Source organism: Lampris incognitus, chromosome 3 (assembly GCF_029633865.1).
Source record: "Lampris incognitus isolate fLamInc1 chromosome 3, fLamInc1.hap2, whole genome shotgun sequence".
NCBI classification, from domain to species: domain Eukaryota; kingdom Metazoa; phylum Chordata; class Actinopteri; order Lampriformes; family Lampridae; genus Lampris; species Lampris incognitus.
Window position 1 is genome coordinate 109,459,607 of NC_079213.1, and position 6,523 is coordinate 109,466,129.

Genomic DNA, 6,523 nt, shown 5'->3' on the forward strand with positions numbered 1-6,523 from the left:
GATGAGAGGGATGCCAAGCCGTGTCCAGGTGGCAACCACCATCGCCATGGAAACCTGGGAGGAGGACAGACCGCACGTGCACACAGACTCACGTCACCCCATTCGCACAAACAGAAGCAGAGAACGGAGAAGGCATCGTTCAGAGAGAGAGAGCGAGAGAGAAGAGAACATTGTGTGTTTCCTTTCATTTTAAACTTCCCCAGTAAACTTCCCTCCCAAATTGATTGGTGGCTTCTGATTTTTTGTTTTGTTTCCTCGGTTTCTCCGTTCGTATTTGGCCTACACGCTTTGTCAGCCCACACATTCTCCACGGCCCCCGCTGCAGCTTTGGGCCAAGAAGCCAGGCGATAGTGAAGAAAACGCCCGCCGGTGGGTGTCCATAGATCACCGCGTGGCTCGCGGCCACGGGCCTGATCGAGTGCCGCGGAGACGCCGCTAAACAGGCAATCGGCAAAGTGCGTCATCACTCATTTTCAGTCAGCTCGTCGATAAACGAACACTGGAATCCATAGCACTTACCGCCCGGATAAGTAAACGCGTGTCAGCGTGATTTTTCACTTCTTCCACTTTAATCAAAATGAGAGGGGGGTTTGTTTTTTTTCCCTCCTTTACTTTTTTCTTGCTGAAGCTCCAGGCCTCCATACCTGCAGGCGCTCAGCAACTCGCAGGGCCGGCCCAAGCCTTTTTGGGGCCCCAAGCAGAATGTTATATACGCCCCCCCACCCCCCCAGGACCACTTTGTAACTCCATGTGGCGGCAGGACCCCAAGAGGCTACTTGGTTAGCTTCTACCTGAAGCTCCAGGCCTCCATACCTGCAGGCGCTCAGCAACTCGCAGGGCCGGCCCAAGCCTTTTTGGGGCCCCAAGCAGAATGTTATATACGCCCCCCCACCCCCCCAGGACCACTTTGTAACTCCATGTGGCGGCAGGACCCCAAGAGGCTACTTGGTTAGCTTCTACCTGAAGCTCCAGGCCTCCATACCTGCAGGCGCTCAGCAACTCGCAGGGCCGGCCCAAGCCTTTTTGGGGCCCCAAGCAGAATGTTATATATGCCCCACACCCCCCCAGGACCACTTTGTAACTCCATGTGGCGGCAGGACCCCAAGAGGCTACTTGGTTAGCTTCTACCTGAAGCTCCAGGCCTCCATACCTGCAGGCGCTCAGCAACTCGCAGGGCCGGCCCAAGCCTTTTTGGGGCCCCAAGCAGAATGTTATATATGCCCCACACCCCCCCAGGACCACTTTGTAACTCCATGTGGCGGCAGGACCCCAAGAGGCTACTTGGTTAGCTTCTACCTGAAGCTCCAGGCCTCCATACCTGCAGGCGCTCAGCAACTCGCAGGGCCGGCCCAAGCCTTTTTGGGGCCCCAAGCAGAATGTTATATACGCCCCAACCCCCCAGGACCACTTTGGAACTCCATGTGGCGGCAGGACCCCAAGAGGCTACTTGGTTAGCTTCTACCTGAAGCTCCAGGCCTCCATACCTGCAGGCGCTCAGCAACTCGCAGGGCCGGCCCAAGCCTTTTTGGGGCCCCAAGCAGAATGTTATATACGCCCCAACCCCCCAGGACCACTTTGGAACTCCATGTGGCGGCAGGACCCCAAGAGGCTACTTGGTTAGCTTCTACCTGAAGCTCCAGGCCTCCATACCTGCAGGCGCTCAGCAACTCGCAGGGCCGGCCCAAGCCTTTTTGGGGCCCCAAGCAGAATGTTATATACGCCCCCCACCCCCCCAGGACCACTTTGTAACTCCATGTGGCAGCAGGACCCCAAGAGGCTACTTGGTTAGCTTCTACCTGAAGCTCCAGGCCTCAATACCTGCAGGCGCTCAGCAACTCGCAGGGCCGGCCCAAGCCTTTTTGGGGCCCCAAGCAGAATGTTATATACGCCCCCCCACCCCCCCAGGACCACTTTGTAACTCCATGTGGCGGCAGGACCCCAAGAGGCTACTTGGTTAGCTTCTACCTGAAGCTCCAGGCCTCCATACCTGCAGGCGCTCAGCAACTCGCAGGGCCGGCCCAAGCCTTTTTGGGGCCCCAAGCAGAATGTTATATACGCCCCCCCCCCCCAGGACCACTTTGTAACTCCATGTGGCGGCAGGACCCCAAGAGACTACTTGGTTAGCTTCTGCCTGAAGCCGTCCCTGTTCAACTGTAATGCCACCTTTGTTGAGGAGATGACGGCCAAGTAGACCGTGGGAGCAAACGGGATTAGCTAAAGAAAGTAAGAGAGCGCTGTCACATATCCCCCCCGATTGTTTTCTGCCGATCCGGGTAGGGCTGCCTCCTCCCATACCAGAGGTGTAAAAACCAGGTCCAGAAAGTAAAGGTCCAAACCATGTATTTGCTGTATTCACGCACTACGCCAGAGATTCTAGTCAACACCACCCCTCAACTAGGTAGGGAAAACTAGCTAATGAAATCAGCTGGTTTACTAACATGGTTGGAGCAAATACACGGTTTGGACTTTTACTTTCTGGGCCTGGTTTTTACAACTCCGTCCGATACGCGTGGAGTCGCCCCCCGCGTCTTTTCACCCGACAGTGAGGAGTTTCACCAGGAGGACGTAGCACATGGGAGGATCACTCTATTCCCCCCTCCTCCCCTTGAGCAGGCGCCCCAACCGACCAGAGGAGGCGCTAGTGCAGCGACCAGGACACACACACCCCCACATCTGGCTTCCCACCCGCAGACACGGCCAGTCGTGTCTGCGGGGACGCCAACCGAGCCGGAGGTAACACGGGGATTCGAACCCCGCGTGTCGGTGGGCAACGGAATAGACCCGCTACGCTACCAAGACGCCCCCATTTTCTCTCTTTCAAACGCGCCCTGATTTTTCATCAACGAACACCGGAACGTGTGCTTAGTCATTGACGGTCCGGTTGTAGAGAGTGGGTGAGCAGCACTCGTTTCTCCGGGGCCCCGCTTTGTTTGTCGACCGCTGATCCAGCAGCTAGTGACCTCAGAGGCCCGCCGCAAAACAACAGATACTACGGCAGCAGTATATATATATATATATATATATATATATATATATATATATATATATATATATATATATTCCTCCTGCGGTGCAATTTATAGAACCATCACTATTAATCATTGCCATGGAATGTGAGATTGCCTAACTCACCCCGAGCCCTGATAGAAATGCAATCCCCCCCCCCCCGCTGCCTCAAGTGCTCAGGAGAGGGAGCTGCAGATGTGTGTGCTGCCCACACATCAGCTCCATCCTCACACTGGCATGGTAATAAGCAGTGTTGATTTAATATCTGTTTGCCACATGCAATTGCTTTGATGCCTAATCAGCCCATAAGGTGCTGCAAGAGGCCCTCGTGAATCATGTGGACTACACCCCCCCCGCCCCCGCCTACGCACACAACCCCCACTACCCCCCTCACCTCCACCCCTGCTCATCTCCTCCAGTTGGACAATCACAGCTTTCCAGTGCGGCATGGTCAACTCGGTGACCCCCCTTGATCACAAGTCTGGACTCCGGTTGCTGTCCGGCACCACAGCGATATGGCGAATGTGAGACGGAGATGATTTTTTTTTTTTTTGCCTCCTCCAACTGTGCTTTTTGAAGACAACCGCTGTCAACTTAGGGTATGTAAAGAAATACCCCCCTTAGAAATCTCTGACCCCTCGCCCCCAGAAGAGCTTTGCCCCGCTGGCTTTGTGTGACGTTGATACAACAGATGATCGCAGATACCGCGTGCTTTTATTTTGGAGGGATTTGGCTTTACTGTGTGTGTGTGTGTGTGTGTGTGTGTGTGTGTGTGTGTGTGTGTGTGTGTGTGTGTGTGTGTGTGTGTAGTGTAACCACTACACAAGATCTACATAACACGGCTGCACAATACAACTCGTAAGGATGGCAACTGTGCAAAATGTGGGTGTGCATAAAAAGTGTAAAATTGTGCAATGTGCAGAAATGTGCAAAACTATGGTGTCATGCTGTCCATATATATATATATATATATATATATATATATATATATATATATATATATATGTGTGTGTGTATGTGTGTGTGTGTGTGTGAGTGTGAGTGTGAAGGGAGGTTGGGCTTAAAAGAAAGAACTGGAAAGCGTTCTGTCTTTGTCATGGTGGATCTAGAAAGGGAGGTCAAAGTGTATTTAGTATTGATTATATTAATAAGCCATTTAGAAACGTTGTTTTTCTAACAATGACATAGTATACCCCCAATATACTCATCTCCCCTCCTCCCCTTTTCTCACACATGCCCATAGTACACACACACACACACACACACACATATATATATATATATATATATATATATATATATATATATATATATATGGACAGCATGACACCATAGTTTTGCACATTTCTGCACATTGCACAATTTTACACTTTTTATGCACACCCACATTTTGCACAGTTGCCATCCTTACGAGTTGTATTGTGCAGCCGTGTTACGTAGATCTTGTGTAGTGGTTAGCGGTGTATAGCACTGTACAGTGTTGTGCTATATTAGCATGTGCAGTATTGTGCAGCCATGTTATGTAGATCTTGTGTAGTGGTTAGCGGTGTATAGCACTGTACAGTGTTGTGCTATATTAGCATGTGCAGTATTGTGGTGTGCAGTGTCTTATGTGGTGTGGTTTTGGGTGTTGTGTGGGGTCGGTTGTGTTGTGTACTTTGTGCTGTGTAGTGCCGTACAGTTTGTATTGTACTGTGTGTTGGCTTAGTTGTCGGGTCGCTTTCACTCCTACAACGTAAGACTCCTACCATCCCTTGAGGATAGAGTTTGGTTTTTTTTTCTTATGAATTGAACTGAACTGCCATGAGCTGAGCTGAAGTGTATTGAATTCACAATAGTACGAAGATGCCAACTTGCGTTCGGCACATTTCAAGTGGATGTCGGTGTCAATTCTGGTTCCAGATGGATCGCCATCTGTGTGAAAGATCCATCCATCCATCCATCCATCCATCCATCCATCCATCCATCCATCCATCCATCCATCCATCCATCCATCCATCCATCCATCCATCCATTATCTGAACCGCTTATCCTGCTCTCAGGGTCGCGGGGATGCTGGAGCCTATCCCAGCAGTCACTGGGTGGCAGGCGGGGAGACACCCTGGACAGGCCGCCGGTCCACCACAGGGCCGACACCCATACACACCACACATACTCACACCTAGGGACAATGTAGTACAGCCGAGTCACCTGACCTACATGTCTTTGGACTGTGGGAGGAAACCCCCGCAGACACGGGGAGAACATGCAAACTCCACACAGAGGACGACCCGGGTCAACCCACCGACGCTGGACTACCCCGGGGGCTCGAACCCAGGACCCTCTTGCTGTAAATAATGAATTCAGAGACCTGACTCCGCAGCACTATTTGTGGGTTTTGTATGTATTCTCTGCAGCTTTCTTCTTCTCTCAGCTTGTCCCTGCGGGTTTTCAACGTCGTCCCTGAGAGACACACGGCTTGTTTTCCCCTCTGCGACAGGGCAGCGCCATCGATGACATTCGTTTTGGGGAAGGTTATGACAGCGTGCCAAGTAAGTATTCTTCCTGAATGCTGTCCACACAAATTGTTGTTTTTGTAGCTGTTGCCAGGCGGCGGGGGGAGGGGGGATGGATGAGTGGGCGGGGGAGGGGGCGAGGCTGTAGCGCTTGACACAAATAGGATTGGTGGTATGTCAGGCTAGCGGCTTCAAGTCGGAAGAGGACAGCTTCCGATCCTTTTGACAGCGTGTGTGCGTGCGTGTCTGTGTGTGTGTGTTTGTGTGTGTGTGTGTGTGTGTCCTTGTTTCTCAGGATGGACACTGGGCAGTGTGTTTCTTTGGTGGGGGGAGGTCGACACCAGTTGTTTCAGAAGGCTCGAGGTGTCGGAAAAGATTTCACAGCTCCCTGGGCTTGGTAATCCGGGAGCTCTTGATACAAGATGGCAAATCAAACGGTCCCCTGGATGAGCCTAGGGGCACTTAACCGAGCTCCACCGATCTGGAGCGTTTCAGAACTGGGGAAAAAGTTCTGTCAGCCCACTAAAGTGCGGGGGAAGATGGCGGCGTGAACTGACGTTTGCGGCGGCCTCGCCTGGCGCCGACTATGCCGTGCCTTTGTCCACGTGTGCGTCTAAGTTTGTGTCATCGTGTGAAGTTTCTATTTTGATGGCCGGGAGAGCTGGCGTTGGATCGGCTGGGAGAGCCTGGTCTGCTGCATCCGGTGGGCCCGGGGACCACGGCCCTGCCCGGAGCTGTGCCTGAAGAGGAAACACCGGGGGTGGTCTGACAGGATGTGGAACCCAGACAGCATCCGGATGTGGGCCACTTCAGGCAGTGATGCGGCACTTTCTTCTTCTGGCCCTGACACAATGGATGTGAGCCTGAAGTGGCCCACGTGTATAACAGCAAATATGGCCCAAATATGCCAAATCAAATATGGGCCGCCTTTGGCAAATATGTGGCACATGCGGCATTGCCGTGGCTCGGTTCTGGCCCAGATCGGGCAAACAGGAGCGGACCGCCCAAGTGCCATCATCGCA